Source organism: Dipodomys merriami, unplaced genomic scaffold (assembly GCF_024711535.1).
Source record: "Dipodomys merriami isolate MVZ:Mamm:240054 unplaced genomic scaffold, mDipMer1.0.p SCAF_5, whole genome shotgun sequence".
In the NCBI taxonomy this organism is placed as follows: domain Eukaryota; kingdom Metazoa; phylum Chordata; class Mammalia; order Rodentia; family Heteromyidae; genus Dipodomys; species Dipodomys merriami.
The window spans coordinates 13,038,640-13,060,178 of record NW_027206068.1 but is presented as its reverse complement, the minus strand read 5'-3'; the positions used below and the strand labels follow the sequence as shown (position 1 = coordinate 13,060,178).

Sequence of the window (21,539 nt, the reverse complement as noted above, 5' to 3'; positions counted from 1 at the left end):
CTCAAATTAACATCATATTAAAATTATCCTATTCTGCTTTCTTCCATTTTTTTACTTTCAAAAACCCAACCAACTCTGTTGGCAGAGCATCTTGAACACAAATGCCCAAAAACACTTTCTCCTTGCCAAACTGAACAAATTGAGTTGAAATAAGGAATTAGCCAGCTGCTTGTCACTGACTGTATTGAAAGAAAATAGGAGAGGAGGCAGTTACTACTCTCTCTACTAAGATATGCAAGTATTCATCTCTCATATTCTTTAGAATATATAAAAGGTTTTTCAATTTTGGCACTAAGTTTGGCAATCTGTCATGTAGGAATAGGCAACTTAAGAGCACTGGAGATTTTGCTGGGTCCCAATACACAAGCCATCTATATTACTTAGCTAAGGCTGTTGTAACAGACTGAGTGGATTACACACAGAAATTTATGCTCTCAAAGTTCTCTAGGCAAGAAGTGTGAGATCAAAATATCAGCAGATTTGATTCTTTTAAGAGCTATGAATGAGAGATCTGTTTCCAACCTTCCTCCTTGCCTTGTAGGTGGCTACCTTCTTCCTATGACTTCACACTGTCTTTTTCTCAACCATAGTATTATTTACATTTTATATCCTTCCAGTGACTCTAGTCATCTCGAATCAGGGCTCACCCTGACCTGATTTTGTCTTAATTATTCTGGAAAGACCCTACTGCTAAATATAGAAACCTTCTGAGGTGCTAAGGGTGAAGGAGGGGACATAAGTCAGCCCCTCACAGCATCAAAACAATACAACAGTAAATATGGCTCTTTTCTTCTTTTCTTTTCTTTTTTTGTGCAGTCATGGGACTTGAATTCAAGGCTTCAAGGTCTCAATTGGCTTTTTCACTTACAGCTGGCACTCTACTGCTTGAGCCATACCTACACTTCTGACTTTTTACTGGTTAACTGGAGATGAGAGTCTCAGATTTGTCTGCTGGGGCTGTCTCAGAACCATGATTCTCATATCTCAGCCTTCTGAGTAGTTAGGATCATCAGCATCCAGCCTGGCTCTTCTTTTCTTACACTAAACTGCTTAAGTATCATCCACTTATTCATAAACTATTGTATGTCTGTGTTATAGTTGGATGACATAGTAGCTGACCTAAGGAATTCACTGTCTATTAAAGGAGACAAACCTAAAACCAACAGAACTGATGTCCCTAAATCCCTTTTGAAATGAATCAAGACAAATCAGAGTATAAACAACAAAATAATTAAAATAAATGCTATATGGAAAATGAGGAAGAACATAAATGAAAACATGGTTCATTTAGCTATTAATAATTCCTCTTTCCTCTCACTTTCCCAAACATAATAGCATACAAAAATGTACTTTCCAAAGCACAGCTCTACTTCAATTTCTTAAAGCCTTTTGCATTCTCGGTGGCAGTTTTCCTGGCTGCAATGTTGGGGACAAAGAAAAAGAGAAATGTCAAGAGAGCCAAATTCCAATTAACTTGTGGGTTGATGTTTTAGCATGAGTCACTGCTCTTTAATAAACTGGAATGAATTTCCACCAATAAAGAAGTCTGCCAATAGAGATCACAGAAAATGGTGGGCAAAGCGGTGGGTGTGGGGGGGGAGGGAATTGCAACCAAAAAATGCAAGTAAACACTATTAATGGCAGCAATGCCACAATTAGGGCACAGCAATAACAGTATCAAATCTGGACCACTTGATCTCAATAGTATACATAGCACTTACCTAGTCTATGTGAGACACACACACACACACATACACACACACACACACACACACACACACACACACACACACAGAGATCTTGACTGTACAAACTTCTATTTGATTCTTCCCAATCAGAAACTTGATAGATCTCATTAATATAGTTAATTTTCTACATTTGAAAAAAGATATAGAAGACATAAATAATATAATCATGTTGACTTATTTTGACTAGGGTAATAGTCGATTTGTCTTACCATAGGCTAAATTAGAAAATTAAAGTTTTCAATAATATTAAATCTTACACTAGTATAACAAAACATGTATCCTAGACATTGCTTTATATTTAATAATGAAACTAAAATTGGCACAGCAAAAAAATCTATTTTAGTTCCACCCATACTTGAAAGTCCTATAAAAATTGTTAATCCTTACAGTATTATATAAGTATTTCTTTTTCAATTGTGCACTGTTACTGAAAAAAGGTTTATTACCCCAAAAAATCTGTTTGAATCCCTTCACTAATAATTCCTGATGGATGGAATTCAAATTTAATAATCCATATTGTATTATAATAAACTCTTTTGAGATTTATGATGTGACATCAAGAATATCTGTTCCAGTAATTATCTGTGATCTATTCACAATGATTCCACAAAAAGGCTGGCTCTTTAAAGGAAACTACTATGTATTTGTAGTCCTCATACAGATCATAAGTTTTACTCTTATTTTCTTTAAATATATTTTATTGTTATTGTAGAGGTGATATACAGAGGTACTCTTATTTATATGCTCTTTTTTGCCTTGTCCTTTTCTTCTCAACCTAACATTATCACTGATAAAAAGAATATCTCATCTTCAAGTAATGGCAATTGTTAAAAATTATATAAGCATTTATTAAAAGGAGTGTGTGTGCACATGCATGCACATGCACATGCCTGTCCTAGAGCTTTTTCTGGGTAGTTTATTGGAGATAAGAGTCACAGACTTTACTGCCAAGGCTGGCTTCTAACCACAATCCTCAAATCTCAGCCTCCTGAGTAGCTTACGGGCATGAGTCACCAGGATCTGGCTGAAAGGACACTCTTGAGTAAAAACAGCTAAGAGAAAATGTGAGAACCAGAGTTTAATAGTATAGTTGTATATGCTAGCACACACACACACACACACACACACACACACACACACACACACACACAGAGTTTAAATAGAAAATACAGTTTATATAAAACATTTACACCAACCTTAACTCAGATTTCTAAATCTCTTCCCTTCTTTTTTTGATAGCCACCAGATTATATTTATCTTAGTTTTTGTTATCTTTAAATAGTTGTAGAAAGAAATTTCAATTCAATATGTCAATTTGTGAGTACATGTATCTTTAAAGAAGAATCTGATCTGATAACTCCACTTTTACCTCCCCCATAGTGGTTAAACACAGTTCAATAAATAGAGCATGGCATAAGAAAACAAATGTTAACTTTGGAAACCAAAAAAACTCAAGACACTTTCCAGCATGTTATTTAATCTTTCTAAGTTTCAGCTTCCTCAATCATAAAAAGTGAGTGATAACATCCATCATATAGGAATTTTTTAAGGATTAAACTTAAATGAGGAATGATGGGTAAAATCTCAATGTACATATGTTAAAAATAGAATTGAAGAGTAGGCCTGGACGTGTGGTTGAAGTGTAGAGTGCCAGCCAATGAGCAAAAGCACCAGACACCAAGTTTGAGTCCTGGTCTTGGACCAAAAAAAGAAAAGGAAAAACAGAATTAGGAAACTTGCAGGACCAATGGAGTTGCATAGATGGGGTGGGAGAATGATGAAGAGTAACACTGAGCAAGAATCATTGTATACATAAATTAACATTGTGAATTGAAAACACAAATTTCTATCAAAAACAAATTTTTATCAAACATTATTATCAATAATAATAATAATAATATAAGCAAGGCACTGACATGGTGTACTCAAAGATTTAATGTTACTAACAAAATGTTTATCATTTGGACAATTAAGAATGAAATCAGGATCTTACCATTTCCAAAGTATCATATATTAATTCTATACTGAGTAACCCTTTAGTACAGTAGCCTTATCTACTCCATTGGCTCACTACAAACTTGCTCCTTAACCCCCTTTTTAAATGTAGTTTTCATCATATACAATCTATGATTTATCAGCTCTTTTTCAGTGTTCATTCTTTAACTTTGCAGCAAGTATCTTCTCTTCTCTTCTGAAACTCTACTTCTCAACCATACTGACTCCATTATTCTTTTTTTTTTTTTTTTCAGTTGTGGGACTTGAACTCTGGGCCTGGGGGGTATCCCTGAGCTCTTCAGCTCAAGGCTAGTGTTCTACCACTTGAGCCACAACTCCACTTCCAGTTTTCTGATGGTTAATTAGAGATAAGAGTCTCAGGGACTTTCCTGCCCAGGCTGGCTTTGAACCTCAATCCTCAGATCTCAGCCTCCTTAGTAGCTAGGATTAGAGGCATGAGCCACCAGTGCCCAGTTTTCTATACTTCTATAACATTCTGATTTGCATGTCTTAGTTGATGTTTTTGCTCCATACATTCCTAAGATACTGTCACCTCCATTCCCTATCAGGATCCATCTGAAATTCTGTAATTTCCCAAAACAGTCCCTCCCCCCCCCCCCCGCCCCCGCACCTGCCCGGCCCACCACCTCCTCTCCTCCTCCCCTTCCTCCTCCTCCTCCTCCCCCTCCCCCTCCCCTCCTCCTCCTCCTCCCCCTCCTCCTCCTCTTCCTCCTCCTCCTCAGTTTTAGCAAGAACTTATTTTAGTGTATCAGAGCTAAAATAGAGAGAAATGGAAAAAAGAAGCCTTTCCTGCTCCCTGTGAGGGAAATATAATTTAAAGATGCAAAATGATGTTTTCTATCTGTAGCTGTGTATGTGTGCTCTCTCCTCTCCCCTCTCTCTCCCCTGTGAACTAAACTTACAAGTATATATTGCTTTAGGGACTGTGTTGTCACTTTGGCCACAGTAATATCTATGAATGAATCACCAGGAACCTTGAAAATTAGATGAATGTTATGTTTCTAGCAAGCGAGGTCAGATGGCACTTTTTATGTCTTCAATGGGAGGAGATAGGGAGTACATTGTATTAATTGAACCCAATATCCAATCTGTATTAATTAAGTGTCAATTATGTTTTAAAAGGGAAGAGGAGTCCAGGCATGGCATCGATAAACCCAGTTATCCCAGCTACTCAGGAAGTACAGATCAGGAGGATCAGAGTTCAGGGCCAGCCTGGGCAAAAAAAAGTTAGCAAGATTACATCTCAACCAATAAACCAGGCATGGTAGTGAATATGTACCTCTATTCCCACTACTTAGGAAGTAGTTGAAGGTTGACCTGAGCGACAAACATAAGAGACCCTATCTTTAAAAATAACTAAAGCAAAAAAAATTGAAAACATGGCTCAAGTGGTAGAGTGTTTGCCTAGTAGGCTTAAGGCCCTAAATTTAAACTCCAGTACAATAAAAAAAAGAGAGGAAGAAAACACAGAGTTCAAAAAGAGCCCTAACTGAATTAATTATTTTAAAAGAGGGAAAACAAGAGTTTAAAAAGAAAAATGGAGTTCATATTGTTTGCCCAATTTAGGTACTTTTATGGATTACACTTTTATTCTCTTCAGTGCCCAAGCCTATATATCTCTTTTTTTTTTTTTTTTTTTTTTTTTTTGCTTTTTTGGGACAATGTGCCACTGTCTTTGGCTTTAATGCATCACTTTCTACCCCCAAAAAAAGTAAATGTAAATATTCCAATAGCTGAAACCTAAATTAATTTTCATAGTAAAATTTAAGAACATATACATAAATTTTTATTAAGCCAAGTACAAATGACCTTAGTTATATGAGAAAGCAACTACTGTTTACCAACTAATCAAAAGACTCTTTAAAAAAGCATACAGTAAACAAATATTATTTAACATTTACTACTATAAGGCCATTCTAATGCAAGGCTTAAAAATGACAAATACAGGAAAAATATTGTGTTGCAAAAGCTCCTTAATCTCTTATATTTTATATACTTAACATAACATTCTTTATGACATACATATATGATCTATAAACACAAATTAATCTTGAGGACCCAAAAATTTTAATGTGAATTATATTAAGTACAATAGATAAATATCACTGTTAAATCTCCTCATCTCATCTCACCCCACTTCAGGATCATCCACCATGACCATACTAGGCAATATTTATTAAAATAGAAGAAGATATATCATCCCAGAACAAACTATTAATTTAAATAATTATGCAAAAAGAAAAAGTTTAAAATACGTATATAAACAATTATATTCACTTCTGAGTGGCAGAAAGTGAGGAAAATATCCTAATTAAGAAAAAAATTCAGCAACTTATTTTAAAATATGGACTGTCATCAAAAAGGAATTTGAAACTGTACACTTAGGAGATGTTGATCTTGAATAAGCCATAACTTCTTCATCTCAGTTTCTTTATTATTTCTATATAGAAATATTTTGTTGTTGTTGTTGTTTGTCATGGGGCTTGAACTCAGGGCCTGGAATACCACTTTGAGCCACAGCTCCACTTCTGGTTTTCTGGTAGTTCATTGGAGATAAAACTCTGATGGACTTTCCTGCCCGGGCTGGCTTTGAACCGTGATCCCCAGATGTTAGCCTCCTGAGTAGCTAGGATTACAGGTATGAACCACAGGCACCTGGCTTAGACATAATAATCTTTACTTCATAAAGTTATGTAATTAAATAAAACTGTGCCATATACTAAGAAAGTATTTAAGCACAAATTAAATCTCAATAAATTTTATTAAAAAGTAGACATTTTTAGAATTAAAATATTTCAAAACTCCAAGGAAGACATAAATTGCTAGATCACAGGAAGATGAAAACTGCTCCCTCTCTGTTCCTCTCTCTCTCTCCCTCTCTTTTTCTCTCTCACACACACATAGAGCTAGAAAACCAATCATTTAAAAAGGTAATACAAAAGGGGAAAATAACACTACTATACCACTCTCATATAGCAAATCAAATATACCATTATTTTAAAAAGATAAATTATTGAGTTTTGTTTTGCTTTTTCCCCCCAAAGAGCAATACTTGGTAAAATCTACTAGGAAATTTAATATAATTCATAAAGCAACAGGTTAAAAAAATGAAAAAATGGACATCAAGTTTAGTATCTCCGTTCTAAAACAGTTAAGGAATAGAAGACTATTTTCTTAACATACCATAAAAAAAAAAAACTGTGATGGTTCACACCTGTAATGTCAGCTACTTGGGAGGCAGAGATAGGATGACCCAAGTTCAAAGGCAAGCTGAGAAAAACATTAGTAAAAACCTTTCTCAAATAAAACAAAAACAAAACCCTCAGATAGCTGGGTGCCAGTGGCTCACACTTGTAATGCTAGTTTCTCAAGAGACTGGGATCTGAGAATCACAACTCAAAACAAGCCTGGGCAGACAAGAGGAAACTCAGCTTTACTTAGCTAACAAAAGGCCAGAAGTGGAACTGTACCTCAAGTAGTAGAGTGACAGTCTTGACTGAAAAAGCTAAGTGAGAAAGTACAAGTTCTGAGTTTTGTTTCAGTACATCAAAAACTAAACAAAAACAAAGAACAAAAAATGTATGGTAGTACATAATTCCAGCCACATGAGAGGCATAGTAGTCACAGGACAATAGTCCAACGCCAGCTTCAGGTAAAAACTTTAGAGCCTGTTTGAAAACTAAGGCAAAAAGGACTGAGATATAACTCAACTGGTAGACCACCTACCCAGCAAACTTAAGGCACTGAATCAAAAGCTCAGTAGAGTAACCCTCCCCAAAATTTTAATACACAACTATGAAATGCTAAAAGCATTCTTATTCAAGTGAGAAATAAGCCAAGTATACCTATAATCATTACTATAATATTATTCTTGACTTCCAATCAATGCAATCAATAAAAAGAATTACATGTGTCTGGATGTGGTGGAGCAAAACTGTAATCCTAGTAGTCTTAGGAGGCTGAAGCAGAAGGATCTCAGGTTTGAGGCCAGCCTGGGATATGTACAAAAACCTATCCTCCAGAAAAGAAATTAGTGACTTACAACTCTACATTAGAAAACACTGAATACAAATAAGTTAAAGATGTGAGTGCTAAAAAGAAACTGAGAAATTAATATAGAAAACAAAAGTAGGTATTACATAGAGAATGGGAAAAGTGCTCTCTAAGCAAGCAGAAACTACACAAACGTGGTAGATGGAATCATATTTAAAAGGTTAAAAAATGGTTGCTACCCAGGAGGCTGAGATCTGAGGATTCCAGTTCAAAGCCAGCCCAAGTAGGAAAGTATGTGAGACTCCTATCTCCAATTAATCACCAGGGAACCAGAAGTAGAACAGTGGCTCAAAGTGATAGAGAGCTAGTCTTATGCAAAAAAGCGCAGGGACAGGGCCTAGTTCCTGTGTTCAAGCCCCACAACTACTAAAAGAAAAAAAAAGGGTAAAAAATAATAAAAACACATATGCACACTAGATCTAAAACACAATGGACATGATAAATTATACAAGACTCTAGGCACTCACACACAGTGAGACTACAAGGAGAATAGTCTTAGGAGAGGAACAAAAAGGCACAATGCCTATGTGCCTCTGATCATATAAACTGATAATTATCAAAATTAACTTCGGGAAATCAAAGCAAAAGGGTTTATTTTCTTTGTTGTTGGGTTTTCTTTTCTTTTTGTCTTGTTTATCTGTCTTTGGGAGGATAAAGACAGACACAGAAATGGGGGTACAAAGGGTGAACAAATACAACAGTTGTACCACTAGACTCTATGTTGAAAAGTAACTGTACAACTTATAGGAAGGAACAGGAGGAAAAAACTTAGAATGAGGAAAGGTGACATTGTCCAAAAAGAAATATACTTTTTACCTGACTTACATAACTGTAACCCCTCTGTATATCACCTTTCTAATTACTTTTGTGTGTGGGGGGAGGTTATGGGGCTTGAACTCTGAGGCCTGTGCTCTACCACTTGAGCCATAGTGTCACTTCCAGTTTTCTGGTGGTTTACTGGCAATAAGAGTTTCACAGCTTTTCCTGCCCAGGCTGACTTTGAACCTTGATCCTCAGATATCAGCCTCCTGAATAACTAGGATTACAGGCATGAGCCACCGGTGCCCAGCTAATTTTTTTTAATTTTAAAAAAAGAAAACACACACCAGTAACAAAATTAGAATGTAAATGACTAGAGAAGATGCAATGTTATTTGACAAACACTAATAATAATTATATATGCAAAAGAAATGTACACATCAATTCGTTTAAAGTCTCTAGCATCATAACAGGCAAAAGATAATTCAAACACACACATATACACATACATATATAAAGAAAACCATACATGGTAGCACATGCCTGTAACTAGCACTGAAGCAGAAGGATTTTAAGTTTGAGACCAAACTAGGCTGTGTAGCAAGCTTAAGGACATTCTGGAATACACAGAAGAACCCAGTCTTAAAAAAAAAAAAAAGAAAAGAGGGATGGGAAGGTGGCTCAGTAGTAGAGTGTTTGCCTTGCATGCATGAGGCCCTGGGTTCAATTCATCAGCACCACATAAGCAGAAAAAGTCAGAAGTGGTGCTGTGGCTCAAGTGGTAGAGTGCTAGCCTTGAGCTGAAGAGCTGAGGGACAGCACCCAAGCCCAGAGTTCAGGCCCCACTACCAAAAAAGAAAGAAAAGAGGGAAGAAAGAATGGATGGAAGTAAGGCCGGAAAGAGAAGGGGAGAGAGGAGAGAAGAGGAGAGGAGGACAGAGAAGGGGGAGAGGGGAAAGGAAGGGAGAGGGAGAGGAGAGGGGAGGAGAAGGAAAAAGAAGGCAGGGAGGAGAGGAGAGGAGAGAGTGGAGAGGAGGGGAGGGGAGAGAGGAAAGGAGGGAAGAGGAGGGAAGAGGAGGGGAGAGGAGGGAAGAGGAGAGGAGAGAGAGGAGAAGAGAGGAGAAAGAGGAGAGGAGGAGAGAAGAAAGGAGAGGAGGGGAGGGAAAAGGAGGAGAGAGAGGAGAGGAGGGGAGAGAGAGGAGGAGAGAGGAGGGGAGAAGAAAGGAGAGGGAAGAAAGAGGAGCGGAGGGGGGGAAATGAGAGGGGAGGGGAGAAAGGGGGAGGAGAGAGAGAGGAGGAGGGGAGAGGAGAGGAGAGGAGGGGAGGGCAGAGGATAGAATATAACCATGTCACTATCAATTAATTGAAAACAAACACTTATGAAAGATATAACTTTCATATCAAAATGGAATTGAATTGCTAGTGCTTCATATAGAGAGGGCACTGGTATTCAAGCACAACTAAAAAAGATAAATATTAATTGAGCCTGTCTGATAGGCGATCCACTAATATTTTTTGAAATTGTTAAAATGCCTGAAGTAACAGTTTATAACTTCAGGTCTAGCCTAAGGAAATAAAGATATAGGCAGTGATTAATCTGTCAAGAATCTAACTACTATCTATTCATCCAATGAAAAAAATTATAGGAAAGAGCTTAAATTATCAACAATCACTATGATGCTTAAGTAAATTATGGTAAAACATATCCCAAAATATTGGATGCACTTTTAAATGTTATATTATAAAGGATAATATTTTATTGCCTTGGGTAAACATTTATTATCTGTTAACTGAAAATAAGCTAGTTACTGGCACATACTAATTTTTAATGCAAAAAATGGAATGGTTTGTGCTTAAAAAAAAGTAAGTACCCATTTTTAAAGGCATAAGAATTGACTTTCCCAAAAGTCCAAAAAGTGCTCTTCTCCACCTCATTTTGTAGACAGAGGAATTATTATTATTTTTTGGACAGAGGAATTATTTTCTCCTCCAACAATTTATAAGACAATATCCAAAGGTCAAGCAAGCAGAATTTCTTCTGAGCAAAGCTGCTTTAAACAGGAAATTTTCAAGTGTTAAATGTTCTCTTTTCTCAGTGTAGATAAGCCTAACTCTGAGAAGGCAAAAGACTCTGGCAGTATATGTAGATACGCCTAACTCTGAGAAGGCAAAAGACTCTGGCAGTACCTGGCTCTCAACAATAGGCAATAGACAAACTGTTAATTCCATCTGTACCTCTTGAAAAAAAAAAAAAAAAAGACCAAGTATTACATGATAAAAGTAGGGAGTCTCGGGCTACAAATAAATGTTTTTTCTGAGGGTCAGCTAATTTCAGCATTCAGATTCTAATTTTTTGGATTACCTACAAGGTGCTGTATAGAATCACTGTTGATACTACATGTCAATGACGTGGAACAATGTTAACAACCAAGTGTACAACCCTTCACAACGTATTCCTTGTTAAGAGATGTTGCTTCCAGAATTCTTGCTTACTGGTCAAAGCTCTAAATACCTTCTACTTCATCTGCAGGACTTAGTTCAAATAATTTTCTCATCTTTCCTAAATTACATATCTCCTGTCTCTTCTCTCACTTTGTTTGTGAATGTAAACAAATAAATACGACATTCCTAATATATTCTTCTACAGTGGTTTTCAACCATACCTGCATATTGAAAATATCTAGGAAACTGTAAAACAAACACCAATGCAAATAATCTATACCAACAGAAAGCAGGCCAGCTGTTTCCTGGAGGTGAAAAGAAAAGATCACAAAGAACATAAGCAAACTTTACACTATAGATGTATTAATTATTTTAATTGTGGTAATAGTTTTACAAGTGTAAACATATGTCAAACATTAAACTGCAGAGTTTAAGTATGTACAGGTCATTATATACCAATTATACTTAAAAAAGCTCTTGTTAAACAAATACTTATGTCTGGGTCCCATCCTGCCCTCATTGGAACAGAGGTGAGTTCCTTCTGGAAATAAAAATTCTTAAAGATTGTGAATGTGGGGGCGGGGGGGGGGGGAGGCTGGGAAGGGATGTGAAGGGTAAACAAAGGAGGAGGCTACAATGCTCGATAAGAAATGTACTCATTATCTTGCCCATGTAATTGTAACCCCTCTGTACAGTATGTTCACAATAAAAAAAAAAGATTGTGAATGTGTAGCTAATAATGAGAACCATTGATCTACAAACGTCATCTTCTTCTTCACTCAGTTTTCTTGAAAAGCTCCACTCAAGCTCATCTACTTTTATCATCTCCCATTCTTTTTTTTTCTTTTGCCAGTCATGAAGCCTGAACTCTGGGTCTGGGCGCTGTCCCTCAGCTCTTCAGCTCAAGGCTAGTGTTCTACCACTGGAGCCACAGCGCCACTTCCGGCTTTTTCTGTTTATGTGGTGCTGAGGAATCGAACCCAGGGCCTCATGCTTGCAAGGCATGCACTCTACCGCTGAGCTACCTTCCCAGCCCCCCATTCTTTTTCTATCTTCTGAAAACTGGTTCTGAACTACTCCTCAGCTCAAACTGTACCTGGTAAAGTCACCAGTGAATTCCTGACTGTTACAGGAGTCTTCTCCTTACTTAATATTGCATTACCATGTTCAAAATCGCTGGTTTGTTCTTCCTCCAGTTGAAAATCTCTTTACCCTTAGCAATTCTCCTGCTGTTCATCCAACCTTTCTAACTAATAATTTTTCAGATGTATGTATCTACCTATTTCTACTATTTATCAGTATGTTCTCATGCTGTTGCATTTGCCATGCTAAAAACTTTCCCTAAGTCAAAACCTAATCATCTGGAGGTTGAATGTCTCTTCTCTTCTCTCCTGATTTTCTTTGTACATTCCACATCCATAGGTACAAACATCTCTCAGTATCTACCCTGACTGTCGAACTGATTCTTCAAGTTCAACACATGGTTTGCTCATTTCCAATCAACAGAACAAAGTCATATCATCAAAGACTTTCTTCCTTTCTTCCCATCAGTGATTAGGAACCATCATATTTACCTAACTCTGCCAGAATAAATCTAAAATATAAACCATAAATGGTTGCTCATCCATCATCTTTAATTCAATCCCTTTAAGCTAAGGTTCTGGCCCTCTACCGCCTGCCTTACCCTTATTTTTTATCTTTTCCCTATTAACTCTGAATTAAGCCATGTCAAAGTCAATTATACTGATTTTGTCAACTAACACTGTTAACTGACACTTAATGTCAGCAAATTCTCTAACTGCAGTGGTTTCTGTCCATCCTTTGCCTTCTTATTATGCCATCTTCTTGGAACGTTACTCACTTACCTCTTACACTTCAAAACTCCACCTACATCCAAAGTGAGCTAACCATCTCTTATCCTAAGCATACTGCTGCTCACATTTAGTACATGGTATTATAAAGGTTACCTTACTGTGATGTTACAAACACCTTGTACTTTAGACAACTAATTCTTTAAAGAGAGATGTCATTCATTGCTCTATCTATAGTATCTACTCAGATTGGAAAAATACATAGTAAATTTATGTTGGAAATAATGTCAAATATTTACAAAATGTAAACCTAATATCTCCAAAAAGGGCTTGAATACTAAAATAAAAAAAAATGTTTAAAGACTTCTAAGGATTCATTATAAAATAAATATTATGAAACAAGATGTTGAATAAAAAAGGTAAAACTTTAACTCACTGTCAAAATATACCACTACTCTTAAAAAATGCAAAAAAAGAGCAGATTTCATAAAAGAGAAAAGAAGCAGAGAAAGGTGGTGCAGCAGGAACAAAACACTGATTGCCCATCCCTCATCTGGTGTCTGTAACCACATGCTGTTAATGCTGATTGCTAAGAGGATTTCTAATCCTTCTCTGGAAATAATTTTAATAAGTTAAATAAGGGGCAAAACGAGCTAACTCCAGAGTTTCTTTTTCTAAATATGTGACGGTCTTCTCCCTTGCCACTCTGTTGAAATGAAGATTTGGATATCTGGCTTTGAAGCTACTCTTGATCAAGTAGCTCTTAAAAATTGCTCTTTGTTATCTTTCCATTCCAAAAATATGGTGCATTCCAATATTCATCTTGTAAACCTCGAAATTTATTAACTTAAGGAGGGAAACAAGGCTTACAAATGATGGGGGAAGGGCTGTGGATGCTAGCAACAGAACGTTCTCATGGTAAACATACCTCCAGGGCCTGTCACATGGACTCAAGGTTACACCAATCCTAAGAAACTTTATGCAGATAAGATTTTAAAAACTGAAAACATCAAACTATAAAGTGTCACGTGCACCAAAACGAGGTGACATAGCTGCTCCCAACCGCCTTGGGTAACCCAAAGGACAAAGAATCTGGCCCTACTGCCTGTAGTGGAGTCAGAGGTAAGTCAGAGTAAGTAGTAGCTGCTAGTGGAACAACTCCCCCTACCTGAAGAGCCAGCGGCTGCCAACGTGTGATAGTGTATCAGAGAACGGATTCGGTGCGGTAGGAAACCACTAGGGTCACATTAAAATCTTTCAGGAATGTCTGAACTCTGAGGGTACAGAACACACATGTTCACACCCAAGTTCACACCCAAGCGTGCAAACTTGTGTGTGTGTGTGTGTGTGTGTGTGTGTGTGTGCGGGGGGAGGGGCATCTTTTAATAACAATTCTTTTCAGCTGAAACCCTGATGATTCTCGAGTATGGTTTAAAAAAAAAATCAGCCTCGGGAGAAGAATAATTCATGGAACGAAGCGGGCAGGGGCTTGACGAGCAAGTCTCTGGTACCGTACACCACCAAGGAAGGAATCTGCGGGCTCAACCTCTGCTCCCCGCTCGGGACCACGGAGGAACGGGGGTGCCAGTGACCATTTTGGCCACCAGACTGGACGGATGGCGGCGCCTGGCGAGGGTGGGAGAGGCCGGAGCACCGGCTGAGACGGGCGGGGGGGGGTGGGCAGGGGTCCCTCCCTAGGCCGACCCCGCGAAGGGGCCCCGGACCGCGGCCCCCGGGTCACGCCCGCAGGCTGGACCGCTCCTCCCGGCGAAGGAGAGACCCGAGCCCGCGCCCGAAGCTGCCGCCCTCCAGGCGGCTCGCGGGCTGCGCCCAACTTCGGGGCCAGCAGCCGCCGGCCGCAGCCCACCCATCCGGTCCCGCCGCCCCCCGCGCCCAGCGCCGCCCCGCGCCCACCCGCGCCGCCTCGCGCGGGAGCCGTTACCCCCAACGAAGCCGCGGCTCCAGGGACAAAGTCCGGTCCGCTACCCGCCGTCGCCGCACCTCGGCTCCTCCCTGACAAAAAAGTTCTCGGTCACCGGCCGCCTGGGGGGCCCGGCGTGAGCCGCTCAGCCCGCGCTTACCAGAGCAGCTCCGGGAGCTACAGCGGCAGAACCTCGACCTGTGCGCCTCACGAACGACCGCGACGGCGGCTGCTCGGCTTTCTCTCAGTAGCAGCACTCCCAGCCCCTCTTCTTCCTAACAGAACGGGTCCTGGCGAGCCATCTTCCCCCTCCTCTCACTGACTGACAAGCCAGCCCCGAGAGCTGCCACTGCCGCCAGCCACTCTGACAGGCACGACCAGGGACCCGTCCCCAAGCAGCCAACCACCACCGCCCCACGCCAGTTCAGCCTATTGCCGCCCCCCGGGGTGGAACCAGAACAACTTCTCCGCCAATGAGAAGCTACCTCTGCTGGGTCTGGGGCGGAGTCATGAAGAGGGCGGGAGGGCGACTTGAGTGGGCGTGGTCTTAGCAATGGGCGTGGCCGGGCTTTCACAGATGATGATTGACTGTAGGGTTTGTGGTAACCTCAAGGCTACAGTGATCAAAGCAGATCTCTAATTTAGACTCCAAATTCTGAAATCATGTGGCCACCTCGGCGGAAATAAGCCCTACTGGGTGATGTGAAATGTAATCAGGAAGACAAAACAAATTGGCATTTATTTACTGGGCAGAAGGATTTACTTCTCAGTAATTCAATTCACAAGAATTTGCTGAGAGGGAAATGTACATTTTTGCTAATGATAATAAAAAATGTTTAAATCCTCCTAATTATATCATTGCTCTTGGCCATAACATTGACATTTTAAATAGATTTCAATAATTTCATTTTCATTAACCATTTTTTCTCTGTTTTCCATCTGTACCCTCAAACATGCATTGCATAGTGTGTATAAGTATTGGAACCTGACCTCATCTGAACCAGCTCCCCCATATGTCCTCACCTAAAAGAAAAGAAGTCATTGTAGTATGATACATAGTATGTAGTATCATACATAGTATGATAAATGGGAAGGATTTCTGTAAAAGCACTAAGTGATCTTTTCAAACACTCCAAACAGAGAGGGAGAGGAAGAGGGAGAGGGAGGGAGGAGAGGGAGAGAGGAGGAGACAGAGAATTACATCGAAAGGGTATAAAATTTCAGAGAAGATTCCTAAAAAGACAGAAGCCTCCAAGATCATTATGAAGACTTATAAGAAAATGATAGAACCAAGGTTCAATGAGCAAGGAGAATGGAGGGCAAGAAAGATTGTGTTTAAGCAAGTTGAACTTCATAAGAAGGAAGAGTGAGTCATTCCTGAAAAGATAAATAGGGGCAGTTGTGCTATGACACCTGTGATCCCAGTTACTCATGAGGCTGCTACGGGAGGGTTGCAAATTTAAGGCAAGCTTGGGCAATTTAGTGAAACCTGTGTAGGAAAAATTAAAGAGCTGGGGGTGTGCTTCAGTGGTAGAACTAGCATGTAAAAAGAGCTCTGGATCTAATGTTCAGTATCAAAAAAATTTTTAATGATTTTTCTAGGGAAAAGGGAGAGCAATATGGAAGAACAGAGTGATTGGTTAGCCCTGAGAAAATGTGTGGGCAAATAGGTGGGGCCAAAGGATGAAGAATGATTTTTTTTTATTATACTAAAAGTAAATGGTTGAGGTTGAAACCTAAAAAGTGTTGAGATGAAACCTAAAAAGTGTCAGGGGTTTGTGAAAATATGTAGACGATCACCAACAGTGCTTTTTGCAAAAGAGAAGGGGATATACACGAGTAACACATAGTTACTGACATCAGTCATGTGAGCTACTGATGTATTAGCCAGAGTATCTGGTGGTAGGAAAGCCAGTCAGGACCAGGAGCTGAAGAGCTAAACCATGCTTGTGGAAATGGGAATGGCAGACAGAAGGAAATATTTATTTCCTGAACTTTGCAAGGTTCTTCATTTGTAAAAGAGAAACTGAAGATTATAGCATGTACAACTAGATAATGAACAGGTGGAAAGCTAAGCAGAGATTAATCATTTAATATAATAGTAGAAGAGATAACAGTGCAGAATTTTCTTGACTGATAGTTCAAATAATTTTCTAGCAGAGGGAGTAAGAATCTCCAGTCAAGCCTACTAATTTAAGGTGGGCAGGGAAGGCTTTAGAAAAAAGATTTAAAACTGAGCTGGATCCTGAAAACTAAGGAGAAATTTAAGTCAGAAAAACTGATGAAGGGAACTTCTGAAATTTCTGTGGATAGTAATGTACCTTGCGTGTAGGCACAAATATTCTGAAGGAAAATATTTCCTTTAACCTCATGGCTTCCTACCGTCTCATTAAAATCACTTAGAATGCTTTCCAAAAATATTACTGCTCAAACCACATGCCACATCAAATCATAATAGTGAGAAGAGGGGAAGGGACTGAATATATGGATCTTTTTAAGGCTTTCCAACTGTGATAATGTACAAGAAAGATTACGATCAGGGCTTGTCTTTTGTAACATTTTACTAACACATAGGATGGATCCAGTAAAGAGAAGCTAAAATCTCCTAAGCATATTTATAGATAATGTTTTCTTCCAGCAAGAAGACAGGAAGCAGTTTGCTGCCTAACTTCACTTCCTGTTTTTTAGTAGTAAGACAATAGAAAAATTTAAGTTGTCTCCTTCTAAGAGTAAAACCAATGTATGCATTCATGTTTGCAATCTACTTTCTATCATAATTTATATGAAAATGAAATAATTTCTGACAATAACAGTCTTCAGGTAACTGCTACACATAATCATATTTTAATTGCAAAATACCAGGAAAATGCCTAAGAGAACATTCTGTTTCAAAAGGAAATGCTTTTAACCTACTTTATTAAAAGTCAGCATATTCTATCCCTTTCCTGTCCTTCTTTGTTAGTCTTTAACAGCTGAATACACATGTCTACATTAACTGAAAAAATAAACTTACTTTCTTGAAGGTAAGTTTATAAAAAGTCCAGTTGATCATAATGTGACATGAATATTTTCCCTATGTTAAACTTTAGCAACATTAGGGAAAATTAGCTCCAATATATTTTTATTTAAGTCAACTGGTAATGTGACTATTTAAAATGAAACAGAGAACTTCGTATTGAAAAACAAAAAAAATTCAAGTATTAACTCTAATGGTATATTAAACATATTAAAAGAAAAAAAACTCCTTGGCACAGGCCAAAATTTTCTTAATAGAGACCCAGAAACACAACACATCAAAGAAAGGTTGGACAAATGGGATTTCAGGAAGTTTCAGAGCTTCTGCATGGCAAAGGACATAGCTAGCAAGATCAATAGAAAGCCCACAGATTGGGAGAAGATCTTCACTAGCCATACAACAGACAAGGGTTTCATATCTAAAATATACCTGCAACTCAAAAAGTTAAAGCCCCCAACAACAAATCCTCAAAGAAACAACTGCCCAATAAATAGGTGGGCTAAAGACTTAAAGAGAAAGTTCTCTGAAGAGGAAATAAGAATGGCCAATAGGCACATGAAGAAATGCTCAATCTCCCTAGCCATAAAAGAAATGCAAATCAACATTGAGATACCACCTGACCCCAATTAGAATGGCTAAAATCAAGAACTTTAATAACAACAGATGCTGAAGGGGATGTGGACAGAAGGGAACTCTACTGCATTGTTGGTGGGAGTGTAAATTTGTTCAACCACTTTGTAAAGCAGTATGGAGGTTCCTCAAAAGACTCCACATAGAGCTCTCCTATGACCCAGCAATCCCACTTTTGGGCATTTACCCAAATGATCACAAACAAGACCATACTAAAGCTATCAGCACAACTATGTTTATTGCAGCATTATTTACCATAGCTAAGATATGGAACCAACCCAGATGCTCCTCAGTAGATGAATGGATCAAGAAAATGTGGTATATATACACAATGGAATTCTATGCCTCCATCAGAAAGAATAACATTGCCCCATTTGTTAGGAAATGGAAAGACTTGGAAAAAATTATACTAAGTGAAGTAAGCCAGGCCCAAAGAAACATAGGTCTCATGGTTTCCCTTATTTGTAATAACTTGTATATATCTGAGACAAGCAGAAAAGTTCAGATAAGATGATGTTAGGTGAAATGAACTGCAAGATAAGGATTCAAATGTTTTTTTTACTTTCATGCAATTGTTTCTAACATATTTATAAGATGATTTCTTTGTTGTTTTGTATGTCCCTCCCCCACAGTATAACCCCTGCTTCCACTGTATTTGATGTTGGTATAATTTGTAGAGGGGAAGGGAAAAAACAAATCGTTTAAATAGGGATGCAGGTGGACCCATTACAACAATGAGATGTACAAGTCGTTATGTCGAAAAACGAACTTTACAACTTTGGCAGAGTGGGGGGCGAAGGGAATAGATAGGGGGAGGAGATATGGGAAGGGATAGGAAGGGGAAACAAAGGAGGAGGCAACAATGCTTGATAAGAAATGTACTCATTATCTTGCCCATGTAATTGTGACTCCTCTGTACGGTATTTTCATAATAAAAATTTTTTTTAAAAAAGATAATGTTAAGCGAAATGAGCCCCAAGATAAGGACACAGTGGTTTTTATCTTTCTTGGTATGTTTCTAACGTATTTAAAAGGTACCTCATGATTTTTGTGTGTGTGTGTTGCCTTGTATGCTCCTCCCCCACAGTATAACTCCTTTTTTCACTGTATTTGATGTTGGTATAATTTGGGGAGCAGAAGGGAAAAAACAAATTGTTTAAATAGGGATACAGGATGACCCATTGCAACAATGAGATGTACAAGATGCTAAGTCGAAAAGCGAACTTTACAATTTAGGCGGGGAGGGGGGGGAGGGGGGGCGGGAGGGGGCGGGAGAAGGAGTGTAGTGGTGGAGATGGGAGGGCAGGGATGGTAGGGAAAAAACAAAGAAAGGAGGAGGCAACAATGCCTGATGAGAAATGTACTCATTACCTTGCTCATGTGATTATAACCCCTCTGTACAGTATTTTCACAATTAAAAACTTATTTTTAAAAAAATAAAATAAATTCAGAAATCTCTATTAAAAAAGAAAAGAAATGAAAGAGTATGCCTAAAAGCTCATTGAAGGGCTTGTTATGCAAGTGTCCGTTTTAAGGGAACTACCCTGGCCAAAGCCCCCAGCTCAGGAAGCAAGAGTACCCAAACCATGTTGTATGGTGTACAGCCTCCTTTGTAGGCCCAGATTAAAAGGTGACCTGACAGGAACACTCCATCCCAACAGAGGGGGCAGTGACTACCTACACCCATTCCCTTTTAACTACTTTAATTGGAAATGGGAAGAGAAAAATCAGTAACCATATGGGAGCAAAAGCAAGTCAGGCAATATAAGGAAGACTTGAGAAGCACTCAGTGAAGAGTAAAGAGGTTAGCCATAGAGGCACAGAAGTAGAAACAAGATAGAAAGAGTCATTATCATAAAAATAGACACAGCAAAATCCTGTCACACGGGAGCAATGGGATGACCCCTTTCCTTCAGCTGCTCTGGATAGGCCTTGAAGATTCCCAACTCCATCACCTTAGGTATTCAACATGACTGCTCAGGTTGTCCATCCCTGTAAAACCCAGTAAGTATATTTCCACAGCTACGGACTCTGATATTATGATACATATTTTGGTTTGGTTTCCATCCAGGTTCCTAGCTCATAACTCCTATAACTCTGGTTATTCTCTAAATAACTAGAGCAATAAAGTATTTGGCCCTTTGTCTGCTTCCCGAAACAGCTTTGGAACAGTGTCAGAAGGGCAAAGGTGAAGAACACTCACTTGTTGTAATATCAAAAGCAAAATAAAAATCTGTCTTTCTAATTCTTTTGGTTGCCTATCCTCTGCTCCCCCCAACTACCACCAGTGGCAGGCCATAGAAATTAGAAATATATTTTCATCTTTCCTTGCCTTTGTCTTAGAGATGACCATAAAGAAATTCTCTGACCTATCTTGTCTAACTGTAGATTAGAAGACCCCTATTTCAGAAGGGGTCTACTCTCTAACCATAGAGAAAGGAATGTTGCACAGAGAGATCAAGAAGAATCTGAACAGACAGGCTCGGCTAGGTTTCCCATTCAGTCTATTATTAGTATTAGATCATACCTTTTTGTCCAATCAAATTGCTACACAGTTGTCCATACTTCAATCACACTTATGCAATGAAATTCCCCATAAAAACCAAAAAAGGGTTTAGATTGCTTCTGGACATATGAGCACGTCAAGGCCTGCAGAATAGTAAACAAGAATCACCCCTTCACTCTGGTAAGAATAAAACAAAAAAAGAAAACTTAGCCATGTGCAGGACAGACCAACTACACAGGGACTAAAGCTCCTATACTGCACGTCCTTCCAGATCTTGCTACTTATCTGTATTCCTTAAAATACCCTTTATAAACTAATAAACAAGGAGTGTTTTCCTGAGCTCTATGAGCAATTTTAGTAAGTTGATCAAGTTTGAAAGAGGGAGATAAGGCCCCAGTTTGCAGCAAATAATTCAGAAATTCCCAAAGTCTAGACTAGTGACTCATATCTGAGCCTCTCAACCTCTGGGATCAGATTCTGTCTCCAAGTAGACAAAGTCAGACTTGAATTGAATTAGAGGGAGCCCAACTAGTGTCCACTACACAGTTGCTTGCTGGCTTGCCAGTGGGAGAAATCCCCACACATTTGGGATCTCAGAAGTGATCTATGCTATGTGTATGTAGGAAGAGAAAGTGAG

General features: G+C 38.8%; 1 protein-coding gene across 4 annotated transcripts in view; it reads right to left on the bottom strand.

The window, feature by feature from the left end:
* Hycc1 (hyccin PI4KA lipid kinase complex subunit 1) overlaps positions 1–15,137 on the bottom strand; it is a 103,445-nt gene extending 88,308 nt beyond the window's left edge. For 3 of the 4 annotated variants that reach the window (XM_069996104.1, XM_069996102.1, XM_069996103.1), the window contains exon 1: positions 14,911–15,137. The gene's annotated coding sequence lies outside the window, so the exon portion shown is untranslated. The remainder of the gene's footprint in view (positions 1–14,910) is intronic. The other variant, XR_011366881.1, reaches the window with a different exon arrangement.
* Positions 15,138–21,539: the final 6,402 nt, after the last annotated feature.